The sequence below is a fragment of the Girardinichthys multiradiatus genome, chromosome 1, assembly GCF_021462225.1.
Source record: "Girardinichthys multiradiatus isolate DD_20200921_A chromosome 1, DD_fGirMul_XY1, whole genome shotgun sequence".
Taxonomy (NCBI): domain Eukaryota; kingdom Metazoa; phylum Chordata; class Actinopteri; order Cyprinodontiformes; family Goodeidae; genus Girardinichthys; species Girardinichthys multiradiatus.
Window position 1 is genome coordinate 21,941,521 of NC_061794.1, and position 22,800 is coordinate 21,964,320.

General features: G+C 38.9%; 1 long non-coding RNA gene across 1 annotated transcript; it reads left to right on the top strand.

The window, feature by feature from the left end:
• Positions 1 to 1,352: 1,352 nt before the first annotated feature.
• Positions 1,353 to 5,766, top strand: LOC124861769. Its single transcript, XR_007036751.1, has 2 exons — positions 1,353 to 1,614; positions 5,595 to 5,766. It is a non-coding gene; the product is annotated as an uncharacterized LOC124861769 (long non-coding RNA).
• The last annotated feature ends 17,034 nt before the right edge of the window (positions 5,767 to 22,800 follow it).

The following is a 22,800-nucleotide window of genomic DNA, read 5'->3' on the forward strand; positions in this document are numbered from 1 at the left end:
TTTTCAGACATATCTTTTTCTGTATAACTACAATTTTTGCCTTTTCTTCTTTGAATTGGATTGGATACAGAACATCTGACCATCAGTTTTCAAATCTTGCTGCAGATTATAAATTGGATTCAGATCTGGCCATTCTAGCATATAAGGCCATTCTAACATATAAGTATGCTCTGATTTAAACTACTCCACTGTAGCACTGCCAGTAGTTTTAGGGTCATTGTTCTACTGGAAGGAGAACCTCCACCCAACCCTCCACTCTATTGGAGCCTCTAACAGGTGTTCATCCAGGAATGCCCTGTTTTTATGGTTTACATTGGGGATGCTCACAACTAATAGTTGTCCTGTCAACAGTTTGTCCCACCTGAACAGTGGATCTCTCACCATGGTGGTCCTGGCTGCTTTTCTAAATAATAGTCTTCTTCCACGGCCTGTCCATTAGGGTGGATATTTGTATGAATATTTTTGCAAGGCACTAAGGGCTCAACGCAGCTTACAGTATCATTGGCTGTAATTAATTACTATATACAAAAAAATTGCTCTACCATCAATTAATAAAAACTGTCAATCTTCTTACAGAGGAGACCCTATAAGAGATGCAGGAGATCAGAAATTGTTGACCTCAAGCAGGGATTTAACTTAGTTGACCGCCATTCATTGCAGAACTGTGTAAAGAAAAAAACTGTTTTTACTGGTTCCCAGAAACAGAAACCGCCTATGTGTGTTTCTAGATAGTGGGTTGAGAAAAATGTAATCTAAATCTAAGCCTACGGCTGTTACAGTTGGTGACAATCAGGATGTGCTCTGCTAACCCTCACACTTTCAGAAAACAACTTTTCAAATCAGATATGTTACTCTTGCTGCAAACTAATGCTCCTGACTCAATTGAAATCTTCCATATTCACGATGAAAGCATGTCGAGAAAATGGGTCAGGAGTTTTTAGGAGGAAATTCCAACAGTTTTCTGTTTACAGAAGAAACAAGAAATGAGGCAAAAAAAATCCTTGTAAACATGTCTTGTACCAAAGCAAATCAGCTTTGGAAAAACTGAAAAATATCATTCAGGCAAAAGTGATTATGGGAACCACCATCATTTGATTAAAAAGGCTAATTTGCCTATGTATTGGCAAAATACATTATGTTTGTGTACACATGACTTCAGGTTGGTGAAGCAGCTGCTAAAAACACAAAGAGAAACTGGGTGCAACCACACACACACACACACCCGCACGCGCACACACACACACACGCACACAGACTGGGCTACGCCTCACATGTGATACTTATTGCGTCTGACAGTATGATAAAGCTGAGCGAAACTTTCTAATCACCCTTCTCCTCCAATGTCTCTTTGTCCTCGTGTCAGCCACACACTTCCCCCTTGCTCCCTCTGCCCTGCAGCTCCGTTCACCTGCCCGCACCGCTGCAGGAGTGTCATATTTCAGCGATGAGGCAACTTTGCACCAATGAGCTGCGGTGAGAACGGTTAGGGAGCGTGGTGGGAACTCTCCTCCCATCGCTTGCCTCTCTACCTGGGAACCGAGGCAGCCTCAGGGAAGGACCGCCTATCCGCCCGCTGTCTGAATGAACAGCAAACAAAAAAACTCTCACCAACAGGTGAGTTACACGAGTATGTGTTGGTTTTGCTCCTGTCTATTCATTTTCTCCCCCTCCTCTGCCCTCCATCATCATTGTTTTTCATTCATGGCTGGCGTGCTGCTTTGCATGTTGGCAGAAGTGACAGAAAAGGACACAGAGAAACAAAACATTCAAAGTGTGGGAACTTTTGCTCGTTCCTTTTTTCTCTCTCATGGGCTTTTATCAGCATTAACTCTGCTTGCACAGGTATTTGTACACCTGTGGTACCAGATTAGTTCCAGACTACTTCTTCATTGTTTGCGAAAAAAGGCACAGTGGATATTTTTTTCACAGGTTTCTGCCTGAAGTCACATGTAATCCTGTGCAGAACAGCTGTCAAAGCTTAGATTTTTAAAGCAAACTGTGTTCCTGTTTCACCTAAACTACAATAGTGCATCAAAGCACAAATTGAGGAGGTACTTATGTGCACCCAGTGGATTCTTTGTTGCAAAAATGTATTGCATTTTAACTAAATACATAATGATCTCAGTCCCACCACAGGTTACTCTTTATAGTTCTTTAAAATACTTTTTACTCAAGTCTTCTTTTAGTTAAAGCTATCAATACCTCACACAATGCCTCCTTTAAGAGGGAAAATAATATGTCCTGCTGAAATAACATCCAGCTTTTAGTGTTTGCATGTTATTACATGTAATTCTTGTCAATGCAGCCAGGCTACTCAAGTGCAGCTGAGACAAATCATTATGGAGTCCAAACCCAACAATAAAGGTTGCATATTTGGAAAGGTGCCTGAAATTGATCATTCAGTCAAATAAAAGAATGACATCATATCAGAGACCAAGAAAATAGTTTGTTTGCACTTTGTTGAGCTAGTCTTTAGGAATATGTCCCTAAAGATATTTGCTAATTCTTCTTTGCTAAATAGCCTAAACTCAATCAAACTGGATTAGGAGCATTTATAAACCCGACTTTAACTGGCCCATTCTAACACATGAATATGTGGTGATCTAAACCAGTGGTGCACTGGCAGCATTTAGCAAGACTCAGAAGAAGAAATGTTGGTGTTGCAAGGCAACAGTTGGTAGCACAGTTGCCTTGCAGCAAGAAGGTTCTGGGGTTCGACTCCTGGCCGGGGGTCTTTCTGCATTGAGTTTGCATGTTCTCCCCGTGCATGCGTGGGTTCTCACCGGGTAGTCCGACTTCCTCACACGGTCCAAAAACATGAATGTTAGGTTAATTGGTCTCATTCAATTGCCAGTAGGTGTGAACAACTGTGTACATGGTTGTTTGCCCTGTGTGTGTCTGTGTTGCCCTATGGTCGACTGGCAACCTGTCCAGGGTGTACCCCGCCTCACGCCGGTAGACTGCTGAAGATAGGCACCAGCTCCCCTGTTATCCACTATGGAATAAGCCGTATAGAAGATGGATGCATAGATGTTAAATATAAACAAATTAGCAACAGTAGCCATAACAATATGTTAAATAACATTGATTGAAGATCCACCAGAAACATCTCAAAAGACAAATGAAGAGGGGAAGGTTCTCCCAACTGATGGCAGTGAACCACTGTTCTTTAAATGTCTGTCAAGATTGCATGTAAATATTCCTTTCCGGCTGCAGCTTTCTCTAATTACTGACTCATCCCATGGCACTTCTATGGGGTAGGAACACTGTCAAAAAACAATGTGCATGTAAAGACGGAAATGTGTGCATATTAGTCAATAGTTGTGCATAAGTAAAATCCAAAAGAGGTATTGTATATTTTCTCTGTAAGAATACAAAATAAAATGTTATAACTTAAAGAAATTTCAAACACAAAGTTTGAGTTTACAGTTGTGGTTTATTCTTTATGAATACAATATGCTATAACAGTTTGTGAATACGATTTCTTTTCTTTGAGAATACGAATTTAAATCAGCGACTTGGTGTCACGTGATCTAAGGCTGGTTAGTGGAGCACTAAAACATAGAATATAGTGGGTGGAGTTATACAATGATGTACAGTAGGTGGCGCTATGCACCTCTGAATTTGTTGCCTACCGCCAGCAGAAGAAGAAGCAGCACTATCGCCAAGATGACGGACCAAGAAACTACGGTACAAAGCCAGATAATGTTAAAAAGTTTATATATGTCTTAATGTCGGTAATATATGCTCTTGGTCCGTCATCTTGGCGATAGTGCTGCTGCTGCTTCTTCTTCTTCTTCCTCTGCTGGCGGTACACAACAAGTTCAGAGGTGCATAGCGCCACCTACTGTACATCATTGTATAACTCCACCCACCATATTCTATGTTTTAGTTTTGTATTTCATAAAAATAAGAACAATGCTTTATTTATAATACTCTGGATTTCACCCCTATCTCCCCTCTGTTCCTAATATTCCTTTTAGACTGAATTACCTCCCATTCCGGCACTACGTTTACTGGCGGTGAGGAGTGTGACAGCGCATGCGCAACGCGAATCGACTAACTATGCTCTACTAGCCAGCCTGAGATCACGTGACACCAAGTCGCTGATGTAAATTAGTATCCTCATAGAAAATAAATGGTATTCACAAACTGTTATAGCATATTGTATTCATAAAGAATAAACCACAACTGTAAACTTGAACTTTGTGTTTGTAATTTCTTGAAGCTGTAACATTTTATTTTGTATTCTTATAGAGAAAATATAGAATACCTCTTTTGGATTTTACTTATGCACAACTATTGACTAATATGCTCACATTTCGTCTTTACATACACATTGTTTTTGACAGCGTTCTTACCTCCAAATAATCCTTCTAGGTTTGTTCTGTTTTTATGATTTGTGATTTGTGAATTGTGCTTATGATTCACCGTGCCTTGTAAATTGTCTTAAAATCCCTTAAATCCCATAAATGACTATTAAACGTTTTGTGTTAGCAAGTGATACTGAGACTATAAAATGTCCAAATAATTAAATAACCCGGTAGAAAATGGTTATGATTTAAAAGAGTAGATAAAGTTAACTATTTGAAGAATAATAATCTCTTAGATTGTGTTGGCTGTAAGTGCACAAGGAGCAGTGTGTATTGTTGTGTGCCTCCTCCTAACCAAACAAATGTATCTGATATCAGGCCTGGCAACAAGGTGTGAATGGATCCTTTGTCTTACTTAACTGCTGCACTGTTAACTTGACAGCACAATAAGAACAAGTAAATAGCTGACATTTCACTTCATTTAAAACCCCATGCCCTTCACACCACCTCCTGCTATGACCATTGTCATCCACCGGGGGGATTGTTGAGAGGTTGGCGTTGACTAAAACTACAACAATAATAGATCAACAGCTGTTTCCTGGGCAAGCAGCAACAGGTGCTTTCTCATGAGGTCATTTTGTAAAGTAGCTAAAGTTACAAGAAGAATGAGGTCATCTCAGTTTATTCCCTTTTAACTGAACTAAATTAAGTGAGGGCAATGCTTTAAGTTTTCAAACTGTCAGGTTTAACTGAAGCAAAGACATGGTGTCCTTGATCACACTAGCTCATGTCTGACAGGATTCATTCTAGAAAAATGTTGGCAAAAATGTAACACTGTGGTTTTCACGAGAACCAAGATACAGTATAAGTGAAAGTCTCATCAAAGAAGTTCATTTGGGCACAGTGGAGAGGATGTCCACTGTTTAAGGGACCATTCACAGAGAGGTGTCAGGCTCAGGTTTTTGTCCCACAGCATCCTGAGACAGAGGATACTGTGGGTCACAACTTCATCTCAAAACCTGCTTGATTTGTGAATTTAGAAACACACACTTTAAGTTATCAGTTATTGTTTGCTCAATGCAAGCTGTTCTTTTATTTGCATGGCAACTTTTTAAAGAATTAAAAAAGTATTTCCCCTTTATGTTTTTTTTATTTCCGTCTTCAGCTGAAGTTGGTATCAATAGCAGTGAAGTCCAACACAGTCTGTTTAAACTGCTTTCAGCCTGCTTTTCTTTTACTTTTTGACGGCTCTTTTCCCCTCTTTTGTTCTTTGTCTTTCAGTCTCTGGTTTACAGCAGTTCTGCACAGAAGAAGGAGATGTTTGCTCATTCTCTCACCAGAAGGGGGCTGGTTGAAGGCAATCGCAGTGAGCAAATATGATCTGGAGGTCGTGCCGTAACCACATGCGTGTTCCTGTCACGACTATTAAATTTATTTGACGTGTGCATTCTCACCGTGGTGGCGGATGCCTTTCTTTGAAGTCAATTTACTTTTCACAAGAACAACTACCAGTACTTGAGTCAAGCACAATACTCAGTTAAAAAGAGTGTCTCTATGCAATATGAGAGGAAGGTTCTGCCGAAACTACTTCAGTACTTATATAAGTAAGAAAAACATATATTAGACAGAAATAAATAACTACTCCTATGTCTTATACAGTTGAGGTTCATGTACTTTTCATCCACTGCAACATAAATGAATGTAGTTTATTAAACCCTAAATGATATTTTTGCTGCTATTTTTAAAGTTGTCAAGTTTTTTAATCCATTTGTTAAGTGTTTTATTTATTTTTTTATTTATTGCAGTAACATAATCTCTCACTGAAAAATGTAGAAATACCCAACCTTTTATTTAAGAAATAATGGTTTTAACACAAATTGTAATTAGCACCAGCACAATAACCAGTACCACCCTTGAGACATCTTTAAATCGATTATAAAATAGAAACATTAAATAGATTCATGAACAATATTATAGTTTACACAGCATACCAACTGTTACAAAGTAGATTTAGACTTCTACATTGTGCTGGTTGAAAAAGGATCAGTGTAAGAAGCCACATTGCTTGTTTTTGCATCGTTTGTTTAGTCATTGAGAGATATGCTACCTTTTAATAATGTGGGTTTTCAAACAGCGCGTGCCGTAATTCATTACAAATTATTAAACTATCTACAAAAGAGAGAACAGAAAAAATATTTCAGGTGTAATTGGTGCAACACATAAAACAAGTGAATACATCCAAAGAGAGAGATTGTATTTGGTCAAGTTAAAATGCTGCTTCCTTTTATGTGCTTCGTTGTTACTGTTACATGTCCCTCCCTGTCTCCATAAGGAGGAAGTGACTGGTTGAATCAACACAAAAGTCGGCCAGCCTATAAAGTTAGGTTTAAACAGGCAAGAGAAAGGATGGAGGATGGGAGAAAGCAAAAGGGAAAAAGGAGGGAAACAACTGAGGATAAGAGGTTTATGGCTCATCATTAATTAAAATGAAGAATACTATATTCCTGAAGGAGACCAAACAGCTGAGGAGGACAGGAAGGAAACTGTGCTGCTATAAAACTGCTGTTCTTTGCTTTTACCCTTCTGAACAATGACAAGCATGGGAAATTTGCAATTGTAAAGATTATTGCATGCTAAAAAGGAGTTCTGATAAGTGTTTTGTTAAAGCAATGCTGAATCTTGATTTTTAGAATAGTTAAAAATAAAATAAAACTATCCAAATAGTATTAAAGATCCAATAAAAAAATTTCTACCATTTCTTAAATGTAACTATTTAGCTCTCCAGCTTGGCCACTTTTAAGCCAAATCAGACCCATTATGTCAAAGTTTTGTTCTTCAAAGCTCCCACTGGAAGGGGATCTCTAAGACAAAGCCTTGTTTACACTAATGGCTCACTAGGTTCTTTGCCATAGAAACAAATAGCAGTAGGGGTATATCAATAGAATTTAACATTTTGACATTTTTCCTCCAGCTCTCAAAACCAAATATTGACCAAGCTCCCCTGCATGACTCTCTTTAGTGGAAAACCTTGGCATACAAATCAAGCCAATGCAGCCAGAGCCGCAGGTTGCCAGCCGAGGGTTGAGGCCAACAATAGGCAGCCCAGGATGGGGCTCTCCCACAGGGCAGGCGAAGCGGCCACTGTCCCTAGTCTCAAGCTGGTCCACAGAGGCCCAATGTATGAAAGAGCTCATGCTATCCCGCCCGCTTTAATGATTCCATGAGAGGGGACCAATTGTGTCCGTACTCCAGGAACTGCTGGTGAGTTAGGTGCAGAAGAAGGAGGGACAGTGGGAGCACTCGCATGTGCTGAACAACCCCATAGCAGGCCAGTACCTCTCAAAGGCCAGATTACAATCAATTAGACCCTAATGAGCGGAAAGCTGGACTTGTAACCTGTTGCAGGAGGGTGGCTGTTTTGAAAGCTCCCAGTTGGCAGACACATCAATAACCTCTGAAATAGCCCCTGACTGAAAGCAAGACGCAGCAGGAAGTGTCTAAGAGTGTGGCCATCTATGTCTGTTGCCTTGCCCAACGTAACAGTGTTGTAGTCCTATGGCAACAAACGACAAGAAAACAAACAGCAAAATCATTTCTATGGAACATAACTTTCTTTATATGTCCCTCTTCGGGTTACTGAGCTGTTACTGTTTGCAAATCGTCCACAAAGAGCCCAGAAAAACATCAACTACTTTTAATCTTCTATCCTACTAAATATAAAGGGAGGACCTAGGCTTTCACCAGAGAAAGGCAAAGTGTATGAGTGTGTTTGTCACCGCCCAGCAGGAGAGTTCGTCCTCAGGCCACTCTAACCCGTGGAAACCTTTTCCCCTCCAGGCGATGGTCATATAAGGGAAGGTGAAACAGCAGGAAAAGACGCATTACAGCTTGAGGTGAAATCACGAGGGAGTGAAGTCCTCTAAAAGCTTCTCCAACATCCAGTAATCTATGTTACAACAACAGTGTGTTAGCAGAAAGGACGTAAATGATTAAGTCATAGGAAATTATAATTATCTGTCCAACACTGACAGTGTCTTTCAAAGTTATCCTTTTTCTTTTACATTTTGTCACAATATGAACTAAAACTTTAATGTAATTGTCACAAAGCAGTTAATATCTTGGCATTTCAAAACCTGAAGTATGGTACACATGTATTTAGTCTCCTTCACTCATCCTTAAATAAAATCAAGTTCAACTTCCTTCAGATGTCACCTAATCAGTAAATAGAGTCCACCTGTGCATATGTTCATTTCAGTATAAATCCAGCTTCCTTCAAAGCCTCAAAGGTTTCTTATAGAACAACCTGCATCATTAGGACCAAGCAACACAGCAAACAGGTGAGGGATAAAGATGTGGAGAAGTTTAAAGCAAAGTTAGGCTATTAATCCCAAGCTTGAAACACCTTGCATAGCACTGGTCAATCATCAACGGAAAATGGAAAGAGTATGGCACCACTGCGTACTTCCACCGGTGCAGTAATGCTAAGAGAAAACCTGTTTAAGATTTGAACCGGTGGCTTTTAAACCTGAGGCCAATCCTAAACTTTCTGATATCTTTAAAAAACTTTGACTTCAAAAACTTTGTTCATTCAAATGCGATTTTATTTATTCTTATGCTGCATTATTTTAGCTTTGTTATTTTAGAAATGTCCTAGTTTTTCTCTTGAAAAACAAAGGTCTGAGCAGGCTTGCCTTATTTCACCACAGGATGGGGATTTTGTCTGCACAAAGGTGGACTTCAAAAACAAATGCACTCAAATAGTGAAAATGGAAGAAAATTCAACACAAAATGCATATAGCAGTTATATACTGTAGATACACTTGGGTCATACATACAAAAATTACTCAAATGTTTCTCAGTTGGACAAACTAGGGAAAAGGACTAACGTTGATATTAACATTGATCATTATATATAGCAAAATATTGGAATATGAAATGATGTTTGCTTAGTAAACCACATAATACCTAATTTACTTCATTTTATGCATTTGCATGAGATTATTTAATGCTGTAATATTCTGATTTTCTCTGCTCTCTAGTAGTCTTGCTGCCACTCTGCTTCAGCAATCTCTCACTTATGATTTACATGTTTTAATTGGTCAATAACTGCTTTGTTTCCTTTCATGCAAAGTAATTCATATAACGCTTTGTCACATCATGACTCCACTGTAAACCTCAACCTGAAACTGACACTCAGCAAGAAACCAAATTAACGTTTCAGTGTACTTTTGGCCCACACACTCAGTCAGTAATTTGTGGTGTGAAAACCTGCACCTGCAATCTGTTGGGACTTAGTCGACATGCACAAAAACATATTTGTATTACTTAGGGGTCAACTGCATTAACGCATTGATGAGTCTACAGTTTAGCAGTGTTCTGTCTAACAAGGTTCAATACAGTGAGGAATTTATACCTGCCTGTTATAAAGAAAATAAAACGTTGTGACTGATATGTCTCCAGAAACTCAGCACAGTTTTTGTGTTTTTTGGTCTCTGGAGGATAATTTTAGTCTTCCTGGTCTAGTGGTGTCTCAACTCTTTGAAAATAAATTGTTGCTGTTGGTTGGCAGAGACCATGTGGTCAAAAAAATCTGGACTGCAGATTATCTGCAAGTGGCGTTGGCATTTGTAAATATTGGTTGTAGTCCTCTCTGAAAACCTGAGTAAAATGGGTCCTTCTATACACTGTTCAGAAGTACAACATACTTGATTTAAAAGTTGAGAGGGGAAAATATATAAAGAAGTGCATAAGATTAATAGGCTGCTCTGCTAAAGGGATCTAAATTTTTTTAAAATACAAACCAAAATTGTATGAATGAGCGTGTGCATGGTTGTTTGTGTGTTGCCCTGCGATGGACTGGCGACCTGTCCAGGGTGTACCCCGCCTCTCGCCCATAGACTGCTGGAGATAGGCACCAGCTCCCCCGCGACCCACTATGGAATAAACGGTAGAAAATGACTGACTGACTGACTGACAAACCAAAATTAAGAAACGTGTGGAAAAAAGCTGAAAACTACAATTAAAATGGACCAAAGGGGCGTGGCGGATAAGAACATGTGACCCATGTACAGAGGCTTCAGTCCTCAAACACAGTCCATGACCTGGTTCAACTCCTGGTCCAGGCACGTTTGCTGCATCTCTTCTCCCTCTCTTCACCCTTTTCCTGGCAACCTATTGAGAAATAAAGACACTAGTGCTGAACAAATTCTCAAAAAAGGAAAATAAATGGACCAAAGATGGCCAAAATTACAAAGACTTTGCCAATTATCAGCTCCAGGGTGTTTAAAGAAGGTCTACATGTACCTTTGTGTACTGTTGTAACTGGAAGACACTGATAGCTGGGCTGCATATTGGCATGAAGCCCCCATAAAGTCCAGTTGCTGAAAAAGCAAGATGGGCTGAAAGAAGTTTCCAAAGAACATGCTGACTGGCCTGGATAGAAAGGTGCAACATTTAATGGATTCATTAAAGCAATATTGTTCTTTTTGGGTGTGGGCAGGTTGTCAAACAAGCCCCAAACACTGAATTCATGCCACAGAACACTGTGAAGCATGAAGGCTCAGGTATCATGCTATGGTGTCTGGTTTGTTTATTACGTACAAGGATCAGGAATTCGTTTGAATAAATAAAAATACTTGAAGAGATCATTTTCCGTTGAGCTGAAATGGAAATGTAAACAAATGGGAGTTTCAACAAGAATCCCAGAAACACCATTAAGCAAACTGTATCATGGCTCCAGACCAGAAGGATTAACAGTTAGCCCAGTCTCTGGACCTTAATCCTTTAAAAGCAACTTCTGATATGATACAAGTAGCTGCAGTAAAGAGGTTGGTTTAGGTATATAGTGACTCTTTTTTTATGAAGTAACTTGTTAGCAGTTTAGTTAAATTTCTTCTTCTGTGTTGGTCACAAAAGTAACACACTATCGCACATGTCCTTTTGTAACTTGGACAATTTTGAACATCCGAATACTCACTCTGCTTCACTTTCGGTTGAGTGATGATAAATGCCACCAATTTCACATCATGTTTTGGTTTGGAATAAAATATGCAGTTTTCCTAATGCATTTGTGTTTATGATAAACAAGAAATTTGAGCTTTTTAAACACACTGCTATAATTTTGAACACATCTGTATGCACAGCTTAATAAGCTGCATTGGTAGCTTCTCTGCAGACTTGACAGTCTGAAAAGTTATGCTAAATGAACACACCGGATGCTTAAAAGTAAAGGCAAAGAAACAGGATTGAAACATGATTGAACAACAGAAAGGTTTAGTACAAGTCACTTACAATGCCTTGCAAAATAACCCCCTGGGCTTTTTAAGAAACATATATTTAAACGTTCCTTTAAATGTCCTGATGCAACCAATTACCTTTAAAAATCATATAATTAGTGAAATTAAGTCCACTTGTGTCACTTCATCTGTCAGTATAAACACATATTTTCTGAAATGCCCCAGAAGCTGCAACACCACTAAGCAAGAGCCATCACACCAATCTTTGATAATACCCCTGAGCACCATCAAATCCATCATCTTCAAATGGAAAACAGATGACACCTCAACAAACCTGCCAAGAGAGGGCCGCCTACCAAAACTCACAGGAGGGCATTAATCAGGAACAGCAGAGACCAAAGGTAACACTGAAGGAGTTGCAGAGACCAGAGTATCTATCCATAGGACCCCGATAAATTGTAATTCCATAGAGCTGGGCTTTATGGAAGAAGGGCCAGAAAAAAAAGCCATTATTTAGTGTTAAAAATAAGAAGGTACATTTTTAGTTCACCAAAAGGCAGGTGGTTGACTCTCCCAAATGCACGGAGGAAGGTGCCTTGGTCATAGGAGACTAAAACTGAACTTTTCAGCCACTTAGGAAAACGCTATGTCTGGCACAAACCCAACACATCCCATGATCCTAAGAACACCATCCCCACAGTGAATCATGATGGTGGCAGCATATGGGGATGTTTTTCAGCTGCAGGGACTGGAAAACTGGTCCAACTTGGGAGAAAGATGGATGTTGCTAAATACGTGGATATTCTTGAGTAAAACCTGTCTGCGTGTGATTTGAGACTGGGACGAAGGTTCACCTTCCAGCAGGATAATGACCCGAAGCATACTGCTAAAGCAACAAAGTGACACATTTAAATGTGTTGAAATGGCCTAGTCCAGTTGAGAATCTGAGGTTAGACTTAAAGAACACTACTCACAAGCGAAGACCAGCCAACATGAAGGAGCTGGAGCAGTTTTGCCTTGAGGAATGAGCAAAAATCCCAGTGGCAAGATGTGGCAAGCTCATAGGAACTTATTCAAAACAACTCGGTGCTGTAATTGCTATAACAGGTGGCTCTACAAAGTACTGACTTAAGGGGGGGTGAACAGTTATACACACTGATGTTTTCTGTTATTTTGTCCTATTTGTTTTTTGCTTCACAATTAAAAAAAAGAAATGAAACATCTTCAAAGTTGTAGGCATTGTATGTAAATGAAATGGTGCAAACTTTCAAACGATCCATTTTTATTCCAGGTTGTGAGGCAACAAAACACGGAAAATGCAGAGGTGGGTGAACACGTTTGCGAGGCTCTGCATCTTCACCTCTTCTTATCCCTATATGATTATTGTTCTATAAAACATGTTTTACTGATCTGTTAGCCAATATGCAGTGAGCTCAATAAATCCAATAGCTCTATCCATCCAACAGCCTCTTAATGTCAGTAATTTTCTCCCCATGTTGACCATCTCATGTTCTGATTGTTGTGGGAACATTCAGCAGTCCTAGCTTATCATTTTAATATATGATGCTATTAGTTTCCCCACGTCAAGCAGTTGGGTAGCAGCGCTCACCGCGGTGCCAAAACACTTTTAATTAACCAGAATCCACTGTGAAAACCCAAGCCTCGCCCGGCTCCCCTCCCACAACAACCGAGCATTTCACCTCAGCAACCTCAAAGCAGCAGCTAGTATTTAGTAATATCATGAAGGCCGTCCAGCAGCTTCAGCTATAATGTACCCGTTCAAAGCAGTAACCTCTCACAGTCCCGCCACCCCTCCTTCTAAGGTTATATTACAACACAGTGGGAGCTCAAAAGACTGGACGGGAAGTTCCCAAGATAAGCTGGCATGTTCCCAGGCTGCAGTGGGGGATAGACCAGCATGCCATGCTCTGTGTAGTTACATTAAAAGTAAAGCAGGTTGCTCAAGTTTTGGGTTTTTGTTGGCTCGTTTTCTTCACCAGCTCATTACCTCAGATTCTTGAGAAGAGTCTCTGCTTAAAAACCTCTTGACCCTCAAGACAACCCGGGGAAGTTTCCTCTGTGAGTTTTCTAAGAAACTAAAGCGTAGGCGGCATTATTCATATCAAAACTGTGTTTGTGGAGCAAACGCTTAGTAGATGGCAGACGTGACTCTGTGAGAAAGTAATTATTCTCAGAGGAAATAATGAAGAGTGAGCATATCAAGGATATAAAGGAGAAAACAAAGACACCCAGAAAAGACAAAGAAGAAAGCTCCAGGTGCACCTCGTGCCTTTTCTTTAACCATTTCCTTTTAAATTATAGGATATTGCTCATGTCTGGCCAAAAATGCATTTGTTTTGTTTAATTCTGTTGTTATCTGTCACTTATAAGATTGCTAATACTAATTTTTAAAGTAAGATCTAAACATAAATAAAATCAATAAGAGTTAGGTGATTGAAGATGAGCTCTACATCACTTTTTAGTATCTGTTTTCTTTTATGAATTTTTGTGGCTCTAGCGGCCTTTCCTGACAGCAGAGAGAGAAAGTGTTAGAACATGCAGCAGAGTCTCAAGGTCAGGAATAGATCCCCAAACAGCAGCATCGAGGACTTGTACCTTCAGGTAGACTGAGCACTACCACTAAACCAAGTCTGGACCACACCCCAGTCTGCTTTGGGTTTTAACATTTATCACAGCATCATGATTGCCCAAAGCAGACCCACTGGGTGGAAATATGCTAGATCTATTTTGATGTAGAGGCGTTGCTATCCAAAAAGTCAAGAACAAAAATGCAGCAGTCTAAAACATGCTTCATGTGCAGAAGAAAGCAGTGGTTAACTTGTTTATTTCTGGTCGGTCCTTTTTTATTTTCTGTCTGACAGTTTAGGCGAACACTATGATTTGTTTGGTTGTTTTTCTGCGTTGGGGCAGATTTGCTCTACAAATGGGGGACAATGGGATATTTCCCCTGTTGCAAAACTGACTTTATTAATTTAAAGGGAGGATAAAACATATCTTGGCAACCAAGAGAAAAAGCCATAATAATTATAAGGACACAAAAACCTGGGAACAAAATGACAAAATATATAAATACAGACATACATGTAGAGATACACATACAAATAAAAAGTATAGAAAAGTAGTATCTGTTATCTATAGTTTGAGGATGTTGCATGATCACTTACGTTGCCTGTCCAAAAAAAGTCCCTATCTGGATTAAGGAACTCAAGGGGTTGTGACTAAACAGCTGCGTAGCCTCAGGAAAACCACTGATCATTGAGGAAAATCAAGACAAAAAAGACTAGAGAGGGTAAAGATTGGGCTTTGAAGCAAGGAAATAAGTTCAGATTTTTGCCGTTCCAGAGCGATGGGTGCATCAGGATAAGGAAAGGGCATGAAGTAATGTAAAATTAAGTAAAACTTAATGTTCTCATCCAATAGCAAAACATTGTTCTGGAAACATGTAACACCCATTCTAAAAATTATAATAGAAGGATTTTCTTTTTTTTAAACTGAAATCTATAAAAACGGCTTCACTTAAACAACTTTCTCACGTTTTATGTTGCCATACCTGCAGTGAGTGGAAACTAAGCATTTTTAGAAGGTAACAACGGAAAATGTCCACCTCTGACCAGATGAGGAACACGTCAGCCATTGCTTCCTATTACCCTGTCAGCTATGGCAACAACCAAGCAAATAGCTTCAACTTGCTTCTTGTTATCCAGACCCTCTGTTTGGCCTCTGGTGTTGTATAACTGAGGAGTGTCTGTCCTTAAAAAGCTGCATTCCCCAAGACCCAGACAACCCCAAGAGCACTTATCAGGGACCTCCTGGATTGTTACATGAATGGTGTGGCCTCAATGCAAATGCTTACACACTCTTAAGCAGCAATGCCCAGTACTGACTGCCTGGATCCCTTATTTTCACCGTCTTTTGAGTCCTACTTTATCCAAAGTCCTCTACACCTCAGTGGCAACAGAGTTAATAACATCTAAAGTGTTGATCTGGCATTCAGCATCTAAGCAAGGCATCTTTAAAAATGTTAAGCAACAAACAACACAGTGACACTAACCTGGGGAGGTAAGTTTACCTCATGCAGTTTGCCTCCAAGAATATTGAAAACCTTTGATGCAGAGTAGTTTAGGCAGACATTTTCACAGGGTTTGTGATCCACAGCAATAGAAAGCAAACAAATTACAGATTTGGGAAAGGATTAATTAAGCTTTTCAGCCACAATGGGTCATCAGAGACATGTTTTTATTTATGGCTGGAGAAATTATTCCCTCAGGCATTCTTCACAGAGACCAAGAGGCATGAAGGTTCATACTGAGGTTGCTTACAGGGGACTGCCCATGCCCACAGGAGTCCGACGCCCGCCCTGGCTGAGTCAGATCGAGAGGGCAGCCAGGGTACAGCAAACACACACACACACACACACGCACGCACACACGCACATACTCACACACACAGTGTTTCACTCAGACTTAGGCATTGCACCATGAGGCTCTACAGCCCAGTTATGATTTACAAGCTGCATCCCGTGCCATTTGCATCATCCTCTTGGAAAGCAAATACACTAAAACCCGGCCACATGTTTCTGTATCTGCTCTCAAGATTTATTGTTTTTAATAGCATTAAAAGGTTTTGAGCTTTCCAGGATATCCACGTCACTATGTCTGTTAACTTCCAAGTAAAAGTCAAGACCGATGATAAGATTTTTTTAATTTTTTTATTCTAAACTCCTAAATAATAAGTTTAATTCTGTCATTGCCAATCTGTTCCACTCTAAGTGCAAAACAAAAAAACTACACAAGACTGTTGTTTATGGACTTGTAGTTAGCTTTGCCTCAGCTGTTGTGTCCACATTTGAATCATCTGATTCATTTCTTGATTGTCCAGCTGTCAATGCAAAACAATAAACAAGACAAATATGTGTCATCAAAGCAAGAAATTCCTGGTTTCTACACTCCTTAGCCTGATGTTTTTTGGTCTATATTTAGTGACAGATTGTTTTCCTTTGCTTTGCCCTTATTTATAGTGCAGCAAAAAAACATTTGCCCCCTCACAGATTTCTTCTGTTTTTAGTCTCACCTAAAGTTTCAGATGATGAGTTAATGTTAATAACAAACAAAGATAAGTCCCAAACCCTTTGAAATGGCTCTGTAACCCTTTCTAGACCAACAGACGTCAATGATGTTGCTACTTATCTGTTCTTGAATGTCTTCAGTTGAAGAGAAGATTTGTTGCTTTTTGAGATGTTTTAGCCTACTTCATGGTATCAGACAGGTTCTAGTTAAGTGATTTCTATATTATACATATCAGGGTATAAACATGTCTGGGTGCAGCATGAAAAATTAAACCAGAAATGTGGTTAATTACAGTTAATTAATTATTGAACAAGTGGATGAGTACTGGAATCAGCATTTTGTATTTCTTCATGTTGTGTTTGTAACATATTAAAATTAGTTTAGTGATCTGAAACATATAGTTGTGACAAAAAAGCAAACAAAGCAAAACAGAAAAACTTGTAAATGGGGGAGATGTTTTTTCAAAGTACTGTTAACAGGGACTCATTAAGACCTGGTGTGCATTCAGGATACTGGGAATATATTTAACTGTTTTGTCGTGTATGGTGTATGTTGGATTAAAGTCATCAATGGTCTTGTTAATTAACTAGTAAACAATAAATATACTGTAATTGGAATGAGGTGAACATATAACTTTTGTGAAAATATTGACTTACATTTTTCATATTAGTTTTTTATTATTCTGATGAAGTATGTAAATGTGTACATAACCAGCAATGTATTTTATTGTGAATTAGAATATCTGCACTTTTTACGCACAAAAAATATTAAACACTTGAAGCTGTGCTTTAGTAAAATTTAAGTACAAACTTAATTGTTTCAACTCTGACCTTAAGTTTACTAAAGTATGATCAAATCTGAAAAAAACTTACATTTACATTTCACTATTGAGGGCTGAATCTTTCTAACCAAATTTTATGTAGGGTTACAAAGATTTCAGGGTCACTTAAAGTACCTTTTAGGTTTTTTTGTTTTACATCAAGAGTGTTACCAAAAACCTGCTCTGCTTTTTGTGTCACATGTTGGTCTTAATCAGAAATACATTATACAAGGATTTTAATAAAAGTATACTGGTGGTGTAATTTGTTTGCAATTCATGTGGTAAAGCTATGTGGGGCATAGCAAGTGTAGATTCAGATGTTTTCTGCGTAGAGATAATTCTGTGTCCTGAATAGATACTAGAAAGTTATTTTGAAAAATGTTTTTACATTTTTATTCAAACTGATTAGTTGTAGAGTTGCAGCTCCTGATCAACCTTCAAAAAGTCTGATTAGTTATCAGACTGACTGATCAAGAACATCTGCAGTCATTAAAGAGACAAACTCCATTTGTGAAAAATAGATACCATTGTTGCAAAAGTATTGAACTATTCTCAAATTATAACCCCAAACCTCTGTGTATTTAATGGAATGTTGTTAGACAAACCAACACAAACTAATGCCTTTATATGAAGTGAAAGAGAAATGATAGAATGTTATTTTTTTTCCCAAAAGAAGTTTCAAAAGAGTAGCTAGTATTCAACTCCTTGAGGCCATATTTTAGTTGCAATAACAAGCTGCTCACTTGTTCGTACTATGTTTGAGAATGAGTTTTCTGCCAATTCTTTGCAAAAGAGCTCAAGGTCAGTCAGATTGAATGGAGAGTTTTGTTAAACAGCAATGTTCAAGTCTGGCCACATATTTCCATTTAGATTTAGATCTGGACTTTGACTGGGCCATTTTAACACATAAATATGCTCGTTCCAAATAAATCCATTATAGCATTGGCTCTATGTTTAGGGTCATTGTTCTGCTGGGAGGTGGACCTCTGCCAAGTCTATAGTCTTTTGTAGCCTCTAACAGGTTTTCTTCCAGGAAGGCCCTGTATTCAGCTCCATCCACTTGCCATCCGATCAACTCTGACCAACTTTCTTGTCCCTAAAGAACCTCCCAATCACCACTTGCATAATGCTGCTACCAAAGTGTTTTAATGTGGGGGTTGGATAATGATTGATAGTTTTCTGCCACGCATTTTGTATGTAGGCCAAAAAGACACATTTGGGTATCAGGTAGAACCTTTTTCCACATTTTCCTGTGTCCGCTACATGGTGTGTGACAAACTGCAAACAGGTTGGCTTAAGGCTTTCTGCCAACAATGGCTTTCTTCTTACCACTCTTAAATAAAGGTCAAATTTATGAAGTGCAAGGTTAATACTGTGTCTGTCAGTACATTCTCCCACCTGAGGTGTGCCAACTCATTCATAGCCAATATGGCTGCTTCTCTGATTAATGCTATTTATTTTAGCGACTTCAGGACAAACACCAAGATGCTGAGATGTTAAGGTTGAGCCGATCCCATAGCAGGTTTAAAAGATTAGTTGAGATCCAACTCTATAACCTTCAGAAAAATAAACAACCCACTATACCGTACCCAAACAATTATTTAACGAAAAATAATCCCAGCGATCCCAGTATGAGGAGATCAATAGAAAATAAGGTGAACCACCCGCCCACTCTCTCCCATGAAACTGAAGCAGGTGGGTCAAAAGAAAAATTTTATTGACATTGATAAATAAAAACATATAATTTTTAAACCTTCTAAACATATGAAGCACCTGACATTTTACTTTTATTAAATTTACGGCTCCTGCACTCTCCTTGCCTGTCCAGTGAACTTCTCTACAACTTTACCCCTGATCTGTCAGGTGTTATTTGGTTGTCACTGTGCTTTTTGAGAAGTTTAAGTGGTATAAATACTTCTCCTTGGCACTGCAGGTGGTACAGTTATTAGTTTTGTGTTATTTCTCCATTCTTCCAGCAACATGTCTTGTGCACCCTTTGTCTCCCAGTGATTTATATTTTTAGTCGGTGTGCTTCTGTAGAGACATTCAGAGGAAACACTAACACGGGATCATGATTGTTATCATCCACAGGCAGCAAAAAGTTGTGCCAAATGAGAGGTCAATGTAGCACTTCATGAAAGGTGACATGCTTGCGGTGGTGCTGACAGCTCCACAGATCCATGGGCTGTACAAGCAGTGAGACCAGTGGACAGACGGCTCTATTTCCCAGCAGCATTCACTGTGCGATCCATATGGCGCCTTGCAGTAGGAGAGTGATGTGCTAAGTCTTGATTGGTCTCACCACTTCCTATTGTTTCCCCTGTCACTGATAACCCCAGCAACCTGAGCTGAAGGAAGGAAGGCCATCGCTCGGCTTGCGGAGCCAGGCATGTCAGCTCTTTGTCCTCCAGTAACTTATTAATGAACAGATTCCTCCAAGAGAAGAAAGATTCCTCTCGCCCCTCACCGTATGGTTAACTAAGATTAAACAGCTCTCCAGACGTCCCTCTGAAGAGAGGAAGAGGTTATTGCAAGGAAGGCAGGATACTCTACAAGTTGAACAAATGCAAATGTAAAGTGTGTCATTTGGTACTTTAATTTAGGTTATATAATCTGAACAGTTCAAAAAGCAAAATGTTATTGAAACAACTGGGAGTGATTATTTCAGTAAATGGTAAAACCTACAGATAAACGCAGATGAACAGAGTTGTATCTACTAACCGAGCTGATGGGGCCTGGAGTCAGCCAGGGTCTCCCTTCAAACCTCGCAGGCACTCAGTCGATGCCATGTGTGCATTGCCCTGATTGTGCCACAATGAGCTGATCATCTAGCTTGGCTGGCATTACAGTCACTTCAGTTGTTTAGAGAAAGAAGCAGATCAAGCTGCCATGCCAACAAGTAGCCTGACTGACGATGTGGTCTGACGCCGATTAGAAAACAGGAAGGAAGCGACGGATATCAACCCTTCACAGGGACTATAAATATAACAGAGAATGATCTTACATAATTTTAAAGAGATTTCCACATTATGAAATCTCTTTCAAAAAGTAAAAACTTACACATATGCCCATCTAAAATATGTTTTTTAATGTTTTTTTGATGTACCAAATGTTATTACTAAACATAAAGGTTAAACAGAGTTGGGAAAGAAGACATTTCATCAGTTTTATTGTAAATGGAAAAAAATCTAGTGCAGATTTTATTGGTTTTTAATTATTAGGAAATTTCATTGTATTAAATAACACAGCAGCAAGTTATAATTTTCACCTGAAGCCTCTAGAAAATAGCAGGTTGAATAAAAACATTTGATTCAGTATTTTGTTTGCTGTATTAAGGTGGGGATACGTTTAGCATCATTTAATATTACAAATTTAGAATGTCACTATGTGGCTCACAAATACAGTACCTTGCAAAAGTGTTCATACCTGTTGAACCTTTTATATTTGTCACATTACAACCACAGACTGATTCATTTTATTGAGGTTTCACATGCTAGATCAACACAAAGTGGCACAAAACTGTGAGGTGGAGGGAAAAGAATACAGTCATATTAAATGAATTAGAATATTATTGAAAAATTCATTTACTTTAGTAACTCAATTTAGTAAGTGAAACACATTATATTGCTTGATTACAAACGGATGTTTTAAAGGGCTTATTTTTGATAATTATGATAATTTTCTGCTTACAGTTAATGAAAACAAGACTTTTAAGATTAAAAGGTGGGCATAATGCAAAATATGTTAAATAACCACTTAAAGGTTATTTCCAAAAGGTACTATTAATCATATAAACGAGGCTTATTGGAAAGGATATTCTAGTTTATTGAATATGATTGTACATGGTTTTCTGCAGAAACCCTCAGCTGAGGTTGGCATTCCACAAACCTGGCTTTGGAAGAAGAAAGCCATTGTTAGATAAAAACATCTGTGGTCAGTCAATTCGACTCCGTTTAATTATTTTAGATAGCAACAATTAACAACACGTCGTCTCAAGGCACTCAAGTCAATTCCGTCAAATCATAGAGATTTAAAATCTGTATTGGTAAAAGAAAATGAAAACAAAGCAGCATTTTTGGTTTCATTGTACATTTACATGCTGGTTTGTGTTGTTTTATCACATAAAATCCTAAAAAATTGAAATAAATGCTTGTAACCTGACAAAATGTAACCTGATAAAATGTAACCTGATAAAATGTGACAAAGTGTTGCAAGGCACCATATATAAAAGCATATTCAATACCTTTATGCTGCATGCAACAAATAAATAAAATAACTTAACTTTTATAAAACAATGTGAGGGATGCATGTGGAAATAAAGCTTAGTTGGTGAGGAAGTTGTTCCGTCAGTTGTTTTGTCTAATAATTGGAGGAATGCAGAAAGTGATAGGTGCATGGCTGTTGATGATGTTCAGTGCCCTTTCTGTTGGGTACGTGCATACCCAAAGCTAGTTTGTCATGTTTCTAGATGTGACTAAACTTCCTGAAATAAACCTCCTTAACAACATGCAGTAAAAATGTGACAAACGTGGCATGACTGTTGAACTCCTGTTTTTCACACTCTTCCAGCTAAATTCCCCTGGTAATTGTCAAGCTGCACACATTCATTTTGATATATTTTAATTGCAAAAAGGCAGAAATGCCGCTTTTGGTTTCTGTGTTTACAGCAATAACATAACGATTTACAGTTATGCAAATTGTGCACCTAATCATCCTAATAAACCATTTCATTCACCTAGTGATTTTGGAAACATGGCAGCAATTTAAAGGTGTGTGTTCTGGTCTGTGTTTACACCACGACTGTGGAACTGTTAGAGTTTATATGAACAACTGAAACACCTACACATGTACTAAAATCATTCAGTCATTTTCTACCTCTTCTTCCATGGTGGATCACAGGTAAGCTGGTGCCAATCTTCAGCAATCTATGGGCAGGAGGCAGGGTACACCCTGGACAGGTTGCCAGTCCATCACACAAACATTCACACACCTAAGGGCAATTTAGAGAGACTAATTAACCTAACAGGTATGTCTTTGGACTGTGGGAGGAAGCCGAAGTACCCAGAGAGAACCCATACATGCACGGGGAGAACAGGAAAGACCACCGGCCAGGAGCCAAACCCAGGACCTTCTTGCTGCAAGGCAAAAGTGCTACCAACTGCACCACCAGGCAGCCCTGAGAAAAATCACTTTTTGCTCATTTTAGTTCCTGTGTGGCATGAGTCATGTTAAGTCATTTCAAGTTCATCCTGCTTGCTGAAAGAAAAGATTTACAGCAGCTAGAAATTCAGTCTCTGACGTTATATCAATGTCGGACACTGAATTTGGTGCTGGACCATATGCAA